The 17,980-nt window shown below is 40.0% G+C and overlaps 1 long non-coding RNA gene across 1 annotated transcript in view; it reads left to right on the top strand.

Annotated features, from left to right (window-relative positions):
- The first annotated feature begins 625 nt into the window (after positions 1–625).
- LOC123465203 overlaps positions 626–17,980 on the top strand; it is a 35,252-nt gene continuing 17,897 nt past the window's right edge. The window contains exon 1 of the long non-coding RNA XR_006640349.1: positions 626–752. This is a non-coding gene — a long non-coding RNA (uncharacterized LOC123465203). The remainder of the gene's footprint in view (positions 753–17,980) is intronic.

Genomic DNA, 17,980 nt, shown 5'->3' with positions numbered 1-17,980 from the left:
TCAAATGGGAACTAAAGCGGATTTAAGAGCATTTAGCTTCTGTTGTGATTTCTCCAGCTGCTTACCCGTTGGCTGCCACCGATATAAAAGCTGTGTAACTTGAAGGCTGAATGATAAGAAGCTGGTTGAAAATATTAGGGCACACACTCAAAAGAAGAAATGCTTGCCATGCAATTTTGAGAAATTATTTTGGAGAAGAATGTGTATATAACCATGGAAATAGGTCTACAGTGTATTATGTAAAAAGGAAAAAAAAGCCACATGTACAGCATGATCTAATTTTGCTTAAGATGCAAATAAATAGAAGTTACACCACAGTGTGAGTGTTAGAGGTCATTTTTGCTTTCTTCTTTTTCCTTACCTGTATATTCCTCATAGTATCTACAGTGTTTTGTAATTTAAACAAACAAACAACGATTTTTAAAATGTAAGCGATGGGGAATTCCCTGTTGGTACACTGGTCAGGACTCTGCACTTTCACTCCCAAGGCCATGGTTTCAATCCCTGGTCAGGGAAGGAAGATTTCACAAGCCACACAGCATGGCCAAGATAAAATAAATAAACAATCAAGTGTAAGCTACGACCTGGTTATAGACAAGTTGGAGTAAAACACTCCATTCTGTCTCTCTCACTGAATGCAACGATCAGGCTTGGATAGAACGGGAGGAGGGGGTTTCTGAAGACTCTCACCATGGACAGTAGCAGGCGGATTCGGGAAGGAGACCAGACTTTGAACTCCTCCTGAACCAGTGGTGAGTTTATCATTTTTCCCTCCAGCATCAACCAGCCGAGAGTGAAAGATAGCCTAAATCCCTGGAATACACGCCAGACGTGGACAGAAAGCGCGTCAGGTAAAGACCTTCCTTTCTCGCCTGTGGATCAGAAAAGGGCCACAGCAATTGAGAATGATAAGCTAGGCTTTTGCTTTTCTTTTTTTCTCTTCTCTCCCATGATAACCCCAAGCAGTTCCTTGAGTGTACCGGTGATGCCGCAGTGACGTACACGGCAGTGGGTGGCGCCTTGAGCCTTCTTTCTGATGAAAGGAGCTGTGTCCCAAGAGTGTGCAATGAACACACACAGCTATAAACTCTTTGTCCCTTTCTCCTCCCACTACTGAACCTTGGACACATTCACAGGTACAGGAAGTTCATGGAACAGTGGGGAAACCCAAATCCCAGATTTCTGGTCATAGAACAGGGAAGGGAAATACTAGAACACAAGACAGTGCTGGTGGGATCACAGAGAGGATCAGGATGAGCAGTGGGGAGCCACGGAAGGACTATGAGCAGGAGAGTGCAATGAGCCAAAGAGCTACAACCCTTTAAAAACAAAGCAGGTGTCATAGTCTCTGCTCCAGGCGAGGTCTGACATTAATGCCATAAGCCAAAGGGAGGTGTAAGAGCACCTCTCTTTTTAAAATCTCTCAGTACCTTTCCTTCCAGCTTTCTTGATGTCTAACATAGTGTAAGTTTCAGGTGTGTAGCATGTTGATTTAATACATGTATGTATTTGCAAAAAAAATTTTGTAATAATTTTCTGTTGATAGAATAATTCAATTTGGGGGCATGGAGGATGAATATTTGTTTAGCTATTGATATTTTTAAAAGATTTCCCTCAGCTTCATCACTCATCACTGTTTCAGAAAGGTCAAGTCCAGATATTGACAGACAAAGCCACCACTTTTCCTACAGAGGTCATCACTGGTGGGTATGCCCTGCAAGCCTAGGAATTCTGAGAAATTCTCTCTGGTTCAATGTCCATCGAAAAAAAAAATCTTAATTTTTTTGTATTTTAACATTCTATTTTAAGCATATCCCTGAGAGGCAAGAATATCTGTTTGACTAATACAGCACATATCTAATGATTAGAAGGATTTTTCACAGGTGACCACGTGATATGAGACCACGCTCCTTCTCAAGTATTCACATATTGATACCAGGTGACTCAGGACACAGTCACATCATTATAGAACATGTGGTCCTGCAAATCTTGTGTCATGAGATCAGATGAGGCTGAGTAAGCAGAAGGAAGTGCCTTTCCTACACCAGGTGGGCTCGTCACAGCTTAACTGTGCCCAGAAATGACTGTAAACCATATATGCAAGCAGACTGGATCCCATTCACCTTGCTATATTTCTAACGCAACCTTTCCTTAGTTGACTCCCACAACTGCCCATGCTCACCCTACCACCATCCAACAAGAAAGGGAAAAGGAAGGGAAGAGACCTATATTTTGCAAGTATTACCATATCATACATCCAGTGTGGGCATGGCAACCCACTCCAGTATTCTTGCCTAGGAAATCGCATGGACAGAGGAGCCTGGAGGGGTCTCAAAGAGTCAGACACGACTTAGCGGCTAAACCACAACAACATGACCAAAGTGAGCATGTTCAGGCTGCTCCTAGGGTCTGAGAAGAAGAGTGTATTATGAGGGGAACTGAAACTTAAATTCCATCCTCTTTCATGGTAAATCAACATCTTGTTAGGATAGAACCTGGAAGGGCAACCATATCTGGGAAATGAGCAGAAAAATAACCCCAATTAAATTCCAAATTAGGATAATTATTTTTTCATGTGGGTTTAGAAAGCAGATTTTCTTTTTATTTACATATCAATTGTTCACTGATCCTTGCTAGGCACTAAGTTTTAATAAATAAATGTAACTCTTGGATCCCTTGAATACTGCTGCTGCTGCCGCCAAGTCGCTTCAGTCATGTCCAACTCTGTGCGAACCCATAGACAGCAGCCCACCAGGCTCCCCCATCCCTGGGATTCTCCAGGCAAGAACACTGGAGTGGGTTGCCATTTCCTTCTCCAATGCATGAAAGTGAAAAGTCAAAGTGAAGTCGCTCAGTCGTGTCTGACTCTTCATGACCCCATGGACTGCAGCCTACCAGGCTCCTCCGCCCATGGGATTTTCCAGGCAAGAGTACTGGAGTGGGGTGCCATCACCTTCTCCGCTTGAATACTAGCTGCATAAACAAGTATACACTATAGTCTATTCAGAGCAGGGAATCCCAAGGAGAGAGCACTCAGCTACCTAGGGCTGGGAGTCCCGTGTAATCCCCAGAAAGACTTCCTAAGGCTGGTGTGCCTTTGAATATTGAAGGGGCCACGCGAGTTTGCCAAGTGAACAAGGAGGGCAGATGCATTTTGGATGGCGAGAGCTGAGTGCAAATAAACCAAGGTGAGATGCAACAGAGTGAGTTCAGAGGAGAGTAGTTAGTGTGCTAAGGCCACATTCCAAGGTGCATGGTTGGGGTTGGCAGGAAAGGGACCCAGTGCAGAAAGGAGGGCCTGGCAAAAAGATCTGATGTGAGGACTATTGGAGCAGTGAGTACATGGGTGAGAGGTCTAGGAAAGAAATGAGAGCTGCCTAAGCTGAAGGGGCAGGAATGATGCTTAAAGGGCCCTGATAGGCTTTGGTGATAATTCCTTGGTGGCTCAGATGGTAAAGAATCGGCCTGCACTGCAGAAGACTCAGGTTCGATCCTTGGGTAGGGAAGATCCCCTGGAGAAGGGAATGCCTACCCACTCCAGTATTCTTGTCTGGAGAATTCCACGGACACAGGAGCCTGGCGGGCTACAATCCATGGGGTCGAAAAGAGTCGAACATGACTGAGCAACTTTCACTTTCTTTCAACTGAATATTGGATTTCAGGGGGATAGAGGAGTTCAATTATGAAGGCTTGGACTTCCTGTGTCTATAAGTTTATAAGCTGATGTTATTAGAAACACTTTTAAATACAAAGGAAATGTAAGAGAACCCCCATGAAAAATTCCCTTGTACCCATTACCCAGTTTCAATAATGACATTTTACCAATCTTGTATAAATACCACTCAAAAGATTAATTGATAAAACTTATAATAAAACTCAAATGATTATAAAAAGTATAGTAATAATGTATGAATTGATACATTTTGGATAGTATCTCAGATAGCTGAAGGGAAAGGAGTATTTAGGAAATAGTGTGGGGCAACTAGTTAAACATTTGGGAAATACTTAAGTTAGAGTCATACCTGATTAGGGCTTCAGAGGTGGCTCAGTGGTAAAGAATCCACTTGCCAATGCAGGAGACATGGGTTTAATTCCTGGGTTGGGAAGATCCCCTGGAGAAGGGAACGGCGGTTGCAAAGAGTCAGATCTGACTGAGCACACACATGCTAACATACCTCATTGTATACTTAAAAGACATAATGAGGGGAAAGGAGGGGAGAGACTTTAAATGCTATAAAAAATAAAATATATCTGAATATTTAGCTAATTTTAAAGTTGGAAAGAACTTTTTAAGCATAAGTTAAATAGAAAAAATGCAAAAAAAAAAAAGATGGATGGTTTTAGCAAAAGAGTCACGACTTCTTCAAGTCAATAATAGTGTGAAATTGAGATAAAAATGCTAAACTAAAAAAAAAAAAGCTTTACAAAGAGTTTATTTATTTGTGAAGTGTCCTTACAAATTAACAAGACAAATGTCAAAAGAAAAACTATCAAAGAACATGAAAAAACTTAGAAAAAATTTAAATCACATAACCATATAGAAGGAAAAAAGTAAATTCTGCTAGCCAGAGAAATTATCGTGAAGCTGAAAGTCCACTTTGGCTTATAAAAGTGGTAAAATTAATCCTTAAAAGCAATGTTAGAATTGATGGAAGTAAGGCAGATTGGCAGCCTTATGTACCAACAGTGGGAGTATAAACTGCTACAGTCTTTCTGTAGAGCAATTTGACGTAATTTCTATGAAGAATTCACGTTGATGTATGGCAGAAACCAACACAACATTGTAAAGCAATTGTCCTCTGATTTGAAAAAAAGCAGTTAACGAATAGATGCATTGACCCATTAAACCTGTGCTTTATAATTAGCTCAATATAATAAAAGGTGTATGCAAACATATTTGTACAAAGATGTTGAGCAGAGTGGTAGTTATAACAGTGAAGCGTTGGCAACACTGTAAACATGAAGGGACAGATGTTGAAATTTTATTGTGATTGTGGTAAATTCATGCATTTTCAAATTTTTTGATGACAGAGGGCATTGCTCATAATGTATCACATATTGTGAAAAGTACATGGTATGATTTTAATTTTAATAGGGAAATGTATATGTGTGTAATACACAGTAAAAATGACTGACATTAAATACACTAAAATATTAACCATGATTGTCTGTTGGAGATGGAATCTGGGTGATTATTTTCTATATTTTCTACCATGAACAAGCATTACATTTATAATCATAAAAAGAACACCGTTTTGTTTACAGAAGTTCGTTTGTTTGTATTCTCTTCCTAAAATGATTTCAATATTGAAAACGGAATAAACTCATTACTTCACAAATATGAAGGGCAATATCAAAATCCATAATGTGAATATTTGCTTGCCAGGGGCAAACTTTCCAAATCAAGAACTGCTCAACTGAATAAAGGGTGCAGCAGATTCAGAGCCTGGCAATGTTCTTTGATTTCATGCACAATATGTGGAGTTAGCTCTGTGATATGACCTCCGTGCCTGGTCTCAGGAACAGTCTGTTTTCTGGTTCATGTCTTATGATGCACAGGTAGCAAAGGATGGCTGTCCTCTCAAAGGAAGAAGAAATCCACTGTGCTGGGCACTTTACAAATATTTTTTCATATACTTATGTAATATTCATATAAAACACAAACGGTTTATATATTCATCTGTCCTGAGGTGGTCGATTCAAGAGATAGTGAGATTATTTCTTTCCTAGGTAATGTTTTTCTGTTTTAAATAGTTGTTCAAGAAGGATCTTTCATGTTCAGGTAAAATCTGATTGCCAAAAATTTCCTCTCCTTGGGACTTCCCTGGTGGTCCAGTGGTTAAGAATCCACATTCCCAATGCAGAGGGCCAATAAGATCCTGCATAGTACAGCCCCAAATAAATAAAGACTCTACAAAATAAAATTAAATTGTATAAATATTCCTCTCCTTGATGTTGTTACTATACTTGCAGTCCTGGAGGTGAGCAGTTCTATCTATTCCCATCTTCCTTTTCTCCATTTTGGACATCCTTAGTTCCTTGAATTGTTTCACACACAATGTGATTTCTGGAATTCTCTCCCCTATGGGTATGGTTTATATTGCCCTGTATCTATTGTCTGGAAATGTGGCACCAGAGAGGCACACAATCTTCAGATGTGGTTTGACCTGTGCAGAGCGCAGGAGCTCTAGCCGTGCCGTGGGTAGGGACAGACACCAACAGTTCAGGTCAAGGTGGCTTTAGCTGCTCTAGCAGCTGCCTCATCCACCGACTCATGCACTGCGGGGGGATCTACAAAACAAATTTTTTAAAAAATCTCCCCAAGGGCTTTTCATATGAAGTTTTTGCATTAGTCTTCTCTGGCTGCCATAGCAAAATATCACAGATTACATGGCTTAAACAGTAGAAACTTATTTTCTCACAATTCTGAAGGCTGAAAGTCCAAGACCAAGGTATCAGTCAATTCAATTTCTGGTGAGGACTCTCTTCCTGTCTTTCAGATGCCCTTTGTTCTGTGTCTTCACATGGCTGTTTTTCTGTGTGTGGGGAAAGAAAGTGAGTGTTCTAGTCTCCCTTTCTCTTATCAGGACACGTATCCCTTATCAATGTCTTATCAGGACATTTATTCTGTTAGATTAGGGTCCCACCCATGACCTCATTTAGTCTTAGTTCCCTCCACACAAGAAATACGGTTTCGATCCCTGGGTCAGAAAGATGCCCTGGAGGAAGAAATGGCAACCCATTCCAGAATTCTTACCTGGAGAATATCTGTGGACAAAGGAACCTGGCGGGCTACAGTCCATGGGGTTGCAAAAGAGTCGGACACAACCAAAACAACCTAGCATCCATCCATGCACGCACCTCCTTAAAGGCCCCATCTCCAAATACAATCACAATGGGAGTTAGAACTTCAACATATGAATCTGTGAGGAACACAGTTCAGTCCCTAGCAGCTTCATAAAGCTAAGAGAAACTGGTCTAAATGCTTCCATTCTTGCCCACCCACAGAGCAACCAGAATGACCTTCTGAAACCATTGGTCAGATCAAATCACTGCTGTGCTCAAAACCCTCCAAGATACTCCCTTACACTCAAAATAAACTTCAAACTCCTTATGTTCACCTACCAGGGCCTGTGTCACTAGACCGTGCTCACCTTCCCAAATGCACCTCCCTGCACTCTTCCAGCTGGGCCTCCCACACCTGCAAATGACAAGCCTGTCCCTGCCCTGGACCAGAGCACTTTCCCTCAGTCTTTCTAAAAGACTCTTCCCTTCTCACTTCCTGCATCCACTCAAACCTCCACTCATTTCCACCTCCCTGGCCCTTCTGAGGTAGGAGAAAAATGGCCCCCTGGGCCAGATGGCTGGTATTGTCAAATGGAGCAGAGCTGAAGCTTTGTCCTCATCCAGACACTCCAAGGACAAAGCTAGTGACAGAAGCTGAGTTCTGCTGAAGCAAAGAGATAAGACGACCATGCCTGAGGTCAGGAAAACTTCCCTGTCTGCACATGCACAGGAAGGCTCCTTGGGGGCCAAAAAGGGAGGAGGCGCCACCCCATAATAAGTGTGGGTGCGCTCCCACAGGCCTCTGAAGTGGGATCCATCTTAGTAAAACTTTGCCCACACACCTAGCGAAGTGTCCTAGGACTAGTCTGGTGTGAAAAAAGAAACAAGATAATTGGCCAAAGGTACTGCAACATGCCAGGCCGTGGAAGTCTGATGGCTAGGTTTCCTGGGTTTTCATCCAGATTGTTGTTGTTGAGTGGCTAAGTCATGTCTGACTCTGCAACCCTATGGACTGGGTCATAAGGCCTCCCTGTCCCTCAGCATCTCCCAAAGTTTGCCCAAGTTCATGTCCATCCAGGTTACATAGGTTCAATATCTGGGCAGGGCACTAATATCTTTCTTCAGGATCACTCATTGCTGTCTCTCTGAGATCACATCCAGCGGACCCAGCGCCACCTCACATCCTTACCTCATTTCAGTTGTTTTAATGCAGGGATGCATATCACGACCTGAAACCATAGTTCACATGTATTTGTCTAATGTCTGTCTTGCCCACATTTTTATCTTGTTTAGCGCTGTGCATAGTAAATCGCTTCGGTCATGTCTGACTCTGTGACTCTATGGACTGTAGCCCCCACAAGGCTCCTTTGTCCATGGGATTCTCCAGGCAAGAATACTGGAGTGGGTTGCCATGCCTTCCTCCAGGGGATCTTCCCAATCCAGGGATCAAACCCACGTCTCTTCCATCTCCTGCATTGGCAGGTGGGTTCCTCATCACTAGTGCCACCTGGGAAGCCCGTGTTTACCACTGCACCCCCATGCCAAACAGCAGCCTGTGTGTATCCATATAGGCAATAATTGGAAAAACCCTTGTTATAGTATTAGGCAAAACAAAACTCTAAACAGCTCTGATTCTATGGTATGTTTATAACTATCAAAGATAAAAACACAAAACCATACAAAAGAGACAAGGCAGAAATATATGAATCTATTAACAGCGATTGTCTTTCTGGAAGAACTGGAATCATTTTCTACATTTTCCAAATTTTCTTGAATAACCATGGGCTTTTACAATAGAAAAAAACACCCATTTTTATAAAATGGAATTTGCTTCATTTTCTTCTTTCTCTGAAAAGTACACTACTTTTGCTATAAACTGCCTCAGCTGCTGTTCATGGCACACCATTTTCCGTCACACAAGCCAGTGCACAAGGTTAAACGGATGAAGAAAACATGAGGAAATTTGTGTGGTGATGTTTAGATTTGGGGGAAGCTGAATGACTAAATATCAGTTAATTCTTTATTGTTCAGTTGCCCTGTCCCAGAAAATACTGGGAGAGCTAACACCTGCCAACATATAGCTTATCTCCTTTAAGTATTATTTTAAAATTCTGCAATGATTGAGAAGCATTAGGAAAACCATCTTTCAAACTGAAATCCAGGACAACCTAACCAACAAAATACTTCTCAGCAGCCTCTGGGAACAAGTGCCTTCGGAAACTGTATATATTCACTCAGTGACATTTGGGAGAATAGAACAAATGTTGAAATTGAAATGGTTGCAGAACATTAGCATGTTTAAAAACGCTGATATGACTCTGAAGATAGCTCTTTATTGCCTTAAAACATTTGTCTCTATTACTTGCTAGAATAAGAGGTATCAATAGCAGTAGCGGCAACACACATTGAGCTTAAGAGTAAGATGCAGGAATCAGATTGCCTGAGTGTAAATCCAGATTCCAAAAGTCTATGACCACGTGCAAGTTATTAAACCCTCCAAGTCATGTTTTTCTGGTTTGTAGAGTAACTAGGAGATTTGGAATGATTAAATGACATAATATAAAGCATTTACATAAAGTCTTAGTAAATGTTAATTATTACTGTCATTCTTAATGTCAGACAAAAACCAATAGAACATAGCCTTAAACTTTTAAATTAGTTCCTTGCTATGAAAAGACTCTGATGCTGGGAGGGATTGGGGGCAGGAGGAGAAGGGGACGACAGAGGATGAGATGGCTGGATGGCATCACTGATTCGATGGACATGAGTCTGAGTGAACTCTGGGAGTTGGTGATGGACAGGGAGGCCTGGCGTGCTACAATTCATGGGGTCGCAAAGAGTCGAACATGACTGAGCAACTGAACTGAACTGAACTGAACTGATGCGAGCCACAGATACCTACCTCTAATCCCACCTGAGAGGTATTGCCAGGAAACCAAGTGTACCTTCAGGAGGCCAACAAGAGTTGTAGTAGGAAATTGGAACTTACAATTCTGAGATGCTAGCCACATTTAAGAATGCCTTGTGCACTCAGTTTCAATAAAGGGAAGAGCAGCTTGAACATTTGGGGAGAGTTAAGTACAGAACATGGCTTTTCCAGCTCTGTGTGCTTTGGAATACAAGCTGCTACTTGTTGTCAGTGTTGGAATGAAGACTCATTTTGGCAAGGATGAGTCTGTCTTCCCTTCAGATTTTTCAGAATTTAACATGCTGGATACTAAGGAGCTCAGTTCTCTACGCAAAAAAAATTAGAAATGGCATCTGGTAGATCTCCGTATTTTTTGAAATGACCCATTTACCCTTCCTCCCTCACTCTAATTCTCTTCTAGAACAAAGTTTAAATGGATTTTTCTGCATTTCAAAAGATTTTAGTTTCTGTAGGGTAGGAATACCAATGCTGAGAGCTCCACATTATACTGATTATGTAACAGGAAAACTCCCAGTGTATCTGGCACAAGCAAATGTAGAATTACTTTTTTGCAACATTTTCTCAAATAAGATTGCATTCAATTCCAACAAAATTAATAATAACCCCACTGGAAGTGAACTCTCAGTGAAAGATTACAATAAAGAAAATAAAGAAATAACATGAAATAAAGAAATCAGAAAGAAATAGGTATGATATCACAAAATTTAGCACCCTAGAACCCAAATTTATAGAATAATAGGGCTCTATCAAAATATATATGTTTAAAAATTATTAAAAAGATAAAAGGAAAAAATCACAAGGAAATAATAAGACAGAATAAAAATCATCTGGAAAATTAGGAAATGAAACAAATTAAGTTGCTAAAAATGAAACCATAGTTAACTAGAATTAAGCTCAGTAGAGGACTGAAACAGGGTGTTAGACATAGATGAAGAGAAAATTATGAAACTGGGAGCTAGAATTTGGAAGAAACTAAAGAATCACAATATGTGAAAGTTTTAGAGAAACGTGAAAGACAGAACAGAAAATTTAACATATAGATCTAATAATAGTAGTAGAATGTAAGAGTCGATAGAAGACATAAAAGTAAATTGAAAGACTGTCTTTCATAGTTTTCCATAATTGATGAAAGATGTGCATGCTTAGTTTGATAAAACACACAGACTAGCAAGCAGGATAAACAAAATCAAAATCTTCTCTAAATGCATCATAGTGAAACTGTACAGCCCCAAGATGAAGATAAAATCTTAAAAATAACCAAAGAGAAGAGACAGTTCTGTACAAAAGAATTGCAGTTAGAATAACAGCAAGCTTCTCAGTAGTGACAATACTTCTTAAATGCTGAAAGTAAAAGATCAATCTCTTAGGCTCAAGATAAAATTCTTTATTCAAAATCCCACACTCAGCTAAGCAATCTTTTAATAATTAAGATGAAATAAAGATACTTTCAGACACATTTTGATAAAGTTTATCATCAACGTATCCTCACTAACAGAGCTCCAATGTAAGGATTATACTTGGGTCACTAGGAATTAAAATGAGAAGTTAGCAGTGGTATGTAAGAAATAATAAAAACTGAAAAAAAAAAGGTAAATAAATGAGTAAATCAAAGTAGTATGACAATTAATAATAATCACTATGTGACTAATTTTAATGAGGTATTAGTAAAAATAAAGTTTCACTAAAACATAAGAAAGATCATAAGAAAGAGAACAGACCTTGGTTCTAGTACTAGTTTTTCCAGCTACATGACTTTAAACAAATCGTTGCTCCCATTTATAAAATGATATTCAGATCAGATGAAAATCAAGTTTCTTTGAAAATCTAATATTCTATGATCTTATTATACTACTTGCTGACCAGCTTCCCCCTCAAATAAAGAATACAAGAATCTATGTAATAACTACAATGAAACATGCCTTTTTGGCTCAAATGCCTGACCTATCAAGCTACATACGTATTTGTTGCTTACCAAAAAACATGCAGTTTAGATGAATGCTCTTGAAATGTCCAATCTGATCCACCAGATTTGTACCAATGATGTGACAGGGAGAACACCCTTTAGATGTTGTTTGTGTTGAACCTTTAATGAGCACTTGCAGCAGGCAGGTAGAATACAACCTGCCCTCCAGTCATTGTGCATATTATGCCAATCAGTCCTGGCGTGAAACCCTCATGAAGCCTGGCAGGAAACAGAGATGCCTCCTACCATGTCTAGAAAATCTTCAAAAGGAAAAAAGAAGTTGGAAATATAGTCTAGTAATCCTACATATTCAGTGTTGCTGCTAAGTCACTTCAGTCATGTCCAACTCTGTGCGACCCCATAGACGGCAGCCCACCAGGCTCCCCTGTCCCTGGGATTCTCCAGGCAAGAACACTGGAGTGGGTTGCCATTTCCTTCTCCAACGCATGAAAGTGAAAAGGGAAAGTGAAGTCGCTCAGTCGTATCTGACTCTTCGCGACCCCATGGACTGCAGCCTACCAGGCTCCTCTGTCCATGGGATTTTCCAGGCAAGAGTACTGGAGTGGGGTGCTATTCTGATATTCAGTGTTAGTTGGGGTAAAAGAATATTAAATGTATTTCTCCCTGGAAAAAAGCAAGAACGATTTTTTTCTTATCTGAGTGGAGTGTGCACTCTGAGGTCTGAGAGCTAGGTTATAGATGATCCCTTTTTTCCAACTGCTCCTTAAACTTCTGCACAGTTTCTGCAAGTTGGGAAACTCTTTCTCTGGTTCTAATTTGCTTCAAGAACTTCTTGGTTAGCATACTAACCAATCATTTGGTGTCAAAATCCTTTATATTCTTGAATGGTGGTAACTGAATATTCATTGAAAAGACTGATGCTGAAGCTCCAATAGTATGGCCACATGATGCAAAGAGCTGACTCGCTGGAAAAGACGCTGATGCTGGGAAAGATGGAGGGCAGGAGGCCAAGGGGGTGACAGAGGATGAGGTGGCTGGATGGCATCATAGACTCAATGGACATGAACTTGAGCAAACTCCCAGAAATAGTGAAGGACAGGGAAGCCTCGTATGCTGCAGTCCGTGAAGTTGAAAAGAGTCAGACACTACTTGGCCACTCAACAACAACAAATGGTGATAACTGCAAACCCAGCAACTATTTGCACCATTTGAGGGGGCAGTTTGTGGCCCGTGACCTGACTACAATTTAAGTCTTTTTCTACCCGCCACTTTTTCTATAGAACAATTATCCCAGCATCATCATACCTTTGCACATATGATTCCTTCTTCCTGGAATTTATTTTTTTCCTTTCTTTAGAAGATGGCTATACTGTATTAGGCTTCACTTCCTAAATGCCTCCCAAGTATAACACTGTGCATATGGTAGACATTATTAATACTCATTATTATATCTAAATCCTCCCTTCCATGCGTATAGAAGACTACTTTTCCAGGCTTTGATGTTATACATGGCTACACAACTTGTTTTAGCTAGTGAGTAGAAATAATTAGTGTTACTTCCAGGCATAAGCATTTAAGGACTGGCTGGTGGTTCTCCAACCTTCTTTTTCCTTCCTCCTTCAACTGGGGTCACATGTTGCAGATGGTAAAGCTCTAACATAGTGGAAGTTCCAGTATCCTGGCTTGCCAGGGTGCCATATGAAGAATAGTTGTCATGGAAAAACAGCTAGATCCACAAAGGAATTTGTGTGAGCAAGAAATAAGACTTTTTCTTGATTATGCAATGAAACCCTGGGACTGTTTATCACTGCATCATATCCTAACCTCCGTGACTAATATAGTATCTCTATACTAGTATTTATGACACTCAACCACATTTGTCTATTTTTTTAATTTTTATTTATTTATTTTTGGCTGTGCTGGGTCTTTGATGCTGTGTGGGCTTTCTGCTAGCTGCAGTGAGCGGAGGCTGCTCTCTAGCTGCAGTGCCTGGGCTTCTCATTGTGGTGGCTTCTCTCTTTGCAGAGCATGGGCTCTAGGGCCTGTGGGCTTCAGTAGTTGAAGCTCACGGGCTCTAGAGCACAGGCTCAATAGCTGTGGTGCATGGGCTCAGTTGCGCCGTGGCATGAGGGATTTTCCTGGAGCAGAGACTGAACCGGTGTCTCCAGCATTGGCAGGTAGATTCTTTACCACTAAACCACCAAGGATGTCCCATATTTGTCTATTTTTTTTCCCCTATCTTCCGACCCAGGTGATAGCTGGTACATTTATTTCTGCATTCTCTGATCCCAAGATAGTGACTGTCATGTATAGTAGGTGTTAAACAAATCTCTTGAACGGCACGATAGTAGCAATGGTAACAAGAATATATACTGTGATTAGTACTGCTTGAAGTCTTGTCATTTTTCACAGCTATAGTCTCAGGCCCGTGAAGCAGATATATAACCTCTCAACAAAGGATAGACGGTTTCCCTGAAATGAGACCAAAAGTGTCAGACATTGCCAGCTGAGTTGCACAATTTTGCCCATGATCTAATTTCACTTTAGAGTCCCCTTTTACCTATAATTTCCTTTAGAGACAAAAATCATCAAAGTCTTTAAAATTGTTCTGTCCAACATCCACACTTTGAAAAAAAAAAGAAATCATCACTCATTTTTGCCTTGACTATATCAAGAAAGTCTTCAAACCAGGAAGTCTAAGTCTTCCCATCTTCTTCCTTCAAAATGTGTTTTGGTTATTCTGGGTTGCTTGCAATGCCATACAAATTTTAGAATTTATCAATTCTACAAAATAAGAATCATGTCGGTATTTTAAATGGGATTATGCTGAATCTCTAAATCAAAAAATCATTTTAGAAAAAATGTTTTAGTAAAAAATCTTAACACTGTTTCAATTTATGAATATGGTTTATTATTAATTTATTTTTCAAGTTTTTGTTGCTGGTACATAAAAAAAGCTAATTTTGCACATTGAGCTTACATCCCATAACTCTGATTAAAATCACTGGTAATTTTTTCATACATTCCTTAGGATTTTCTGCACATGTGATCATGTGTGTTTACTTCCTTCTTTCTATTGTTATGCCTTTTGTGTCTTTTTCTTGCCTTACTGCACCAGTTAGGAGCTTCAGGAAAACGTTTAATAGGAGCAATGAGATTGAACATCACTGTCTTGTTCCTGATCTTCTGGTGAAAAGCATCCAAAAAAATCGCCATTAAGCATAATGGTAGCTGTAAGTTTTTAGTAAATGCTCTTTACCAAATTAAGGAAGTCCCTTTAATCCTAATTTTCTGACAGTTACTATCATGAATTGATATTATATTTTCTCAAGAAATATGGCTGATTCTACTGAGGCAATTTTTTTTTCTAAATTAGGCTAATATGGTGACTTATATTGTTTTATTTTTGAATTTATAAAAAACTTACATATATATCCTCCTCTCTAATTATGATGTGTTATCCTATTCTTATCCTATAGAATTTGATTTGCTGGTATCCTCAAGAATATTTATGTATATGTTCATGAAGGACATTGGTCTATATATATATATATTTTTTTTTTTCTTTGCTACACAGGCTTTTCTCTAGTTGTGGAGAGGAGGGCCTACTCTCTGGTATGTTGTGTGGGCTTCTCATTGCAGTGGCTTCTCTTGTCATAAAACACAGACTCTAGGCGCACAGGCTTCCATGGTTGTGGCCCGTGAGCTCAGGAGCACAGGCTCAACAGCTGTGGCACATGGGTTTAGTTACTCTGTGGCATGTGGGATCTTCCCAGGTCAGGGATGGAACCCATGCCTCCTGCTCTCACAGGTAGACTCTTTACAACTGAGCCGCCAGGGAAGCCCGGTCTGCAATTTTCTTCTCTTGTGATGTCTTTGCCTAATTTTTATGTCAGTATTTTGCAGACTTCATCAAATGCATTGGGAAATGTTCTGTCTATCCTCTTCTGATTGCATTTTAAAGTTTGTGAGAGTGTGGTATTATGTCTTTTTTAAATGTTTGGGAAACCACTTCAGTATTCTTGCCTTGAGAACCCCATGAACAGTATGAAAAGGCAAAAAGATAGGACACTGAAAGATGAACTCCCCAGGTCGGTAGGTGCCCAATATGCTACTGGAGATCAGTGGAGAAATAACTCCAGAAAGAATGAAGAGATGGAACCAAAGCAAAAACAATACCCAGTTGTGGATGTGACTGGCGAAGGAAGTAAATTCTGATGCTGTAAAGAACAATATTGCATAGGAACCTGGAATGTTAGGTCCATAAATCAAGTCAAATTGGAAGCAGTCAAACAAGAGATGGCAAGAGTGAATATCGACATTTTAGCAATCAGCAAACTAAAATGGACTGGAATGGGTGAATTTAACTCAGTTGAACATTGTATCTACTACTGTGGGCAAGAATCCCTTAGAAGAAGTGGAATAGCCATCATAGTCAAGAAAGGAGTCCAAAATGCAGTACTTGGATGCAAACTCAAAAATGACAGAATGATCTCTGTTCGTTTCAAAGGTAAACCATTTAATATCATGGTAATCCAAGTCTATACCCCAACCAGTAACGCTGAAGAAGCTGAAGTTAAATGGTTCTATGAAGACCTACAAGACCTTCTAGAACTAACACCCAAAAAAGATGTCCTTTTCATTATAGAGGACTAGAATGTAAAAGTAGGAAATCAAGAAATACCTGGAGTAACAGGCAAATTTGGCATTGGAGTCTAGAATGGAAAAGGTCAACGGCTAACAGAGTTTTGGCAAAAGAACACACTGGTCACAGAAAACACCTTCTTCCAACAACACAAGAGAAGATTCTACATATGGACATCACCAGATGGTTAATTACAAAATCAGATTGATTGTATTCTTTGCAGCCAGTGATGGAGGGGCTCTATACAGTCAGCAAAAACAAGACTGGAAGCTGACTATGACTCAGATCATGAACTCCTTATTGCCAAATTCAGACTTAGATTGAATAAAGTAGGGAAAACCACTATACCATACAGGTATGACCTAAATCAAATCCCTTATGACTATACAGCAGAAGTGAGAAATAGATTTAAGGGACTAGATCTGATAGACAGAGTGCCTGATGAACTGTGGACAGAGGTTCGTGACATTGTAGAAGAGGCAGTGATCAAGACCATCCCCAAGAAAAAAAAAATGCAAAAAGGCAAAATGGCTGCCTGAGGAGGCCTTACAAATAGCTGTGAAAGGAAGAGAATTGAAAGGCAAAGGAGAAAAGGAAAGATATACCTATTTACATGCAGAGTTCCAAAGAATAGGAAGGAGAGATAAGAAAGCCTTCCTCAGCAATCAATGCAAAGAAATAGAGGAAAACAATAGAATGGGAAAGACTAGAGATCTCTTCAAGAAAATTAGAGATACCAAGGGAATATTTCATGCAAAGATGGGCTCGATAAAGGACAGAAATGGTATGGACCTAACAGAAGAAGAAGATATTAAGAACAAGTGGTAAGAATACACAGAAGACCTATACAAAAAAGATCTTCATGACCCAGATAATTACAATGGTGTGATCACTCCCTTAGAACCAGACATTCTGAAATGTGAAGTCAAGCGGGCCTTAGGAAGCATCGCCATGAACAAAGCTAGTGGAGGTGATGGAATTCCGGTGCAGCTATTTCAAATCCTGAAAGATGATGCTGTGAAAGTGCTGCACTCAATATGCCAGCAAATTTGGAAAATTCAGCAGTGGCCACAGGACTGGAAAAGGTCAGTTTTCATACCAATCCCAAAGAAAGGCAATGCCAAATAGTGCTCAAACTACTGCACAATTGCACTCATCTCACACGCTAGCAAAGTAATGCTCAAAATTCTCCAGGCCAGGCTTCAACAGTATGTGAACCATGAACTTCCAGATGTTCAAGCTGGATTTAGAAAAGGCAGAGGAACCAGAGATCAAATTGTCAACTTCCATTGAATCATTGAAAAAGAGAGTTCCAGAAAAACATCTATTTCTGCTTTATTGATTATGCCAAAGCCTTTGACTGTGTGGATCATAACAAAATGTGGAAAACTCTTCAAGAGATGGAAATACCAGACCACCTGCCCTGCTTCCTGAAATCTGTATCAGATTTCAGGTCAGGAAGCAACAGTTAGAACTGGACCTGGAACAACTGACTGGTTCCAAATCAGGAAAGGAGTATATCAAGGCTGTATATTGTCACCCTACTTATTTAACTTATATGCAGAGTACATCATGAGAAACACTGGGCTGGATGAAGCACAAGCTGGAATCAAGATTGCAGGGAGAAATATCAATAACCTCAGATATGCAGATGACACCACACTTATGGCAGGAAGCAAAGAAGAACTAAAGAGCC

Source organism: Bubalus bubalis, chromosome 20 (assembly GCF_019923935.1).
Source record: "Bubalus bubalis isolate 160015118507 breed Murrah chromosome 20, NDDB_SH_1, whole genome shotgun sequence".
NCBI classification, from domain to species: Eukaryota; Metazoa; Chordata; class Mammalia; order Artiodactyla; family Bovidae; genus Bubalus; species Bubalus bubalis.
This window is presented reverse-complemented; position numbering and strand designations above follow the sequence as displayed.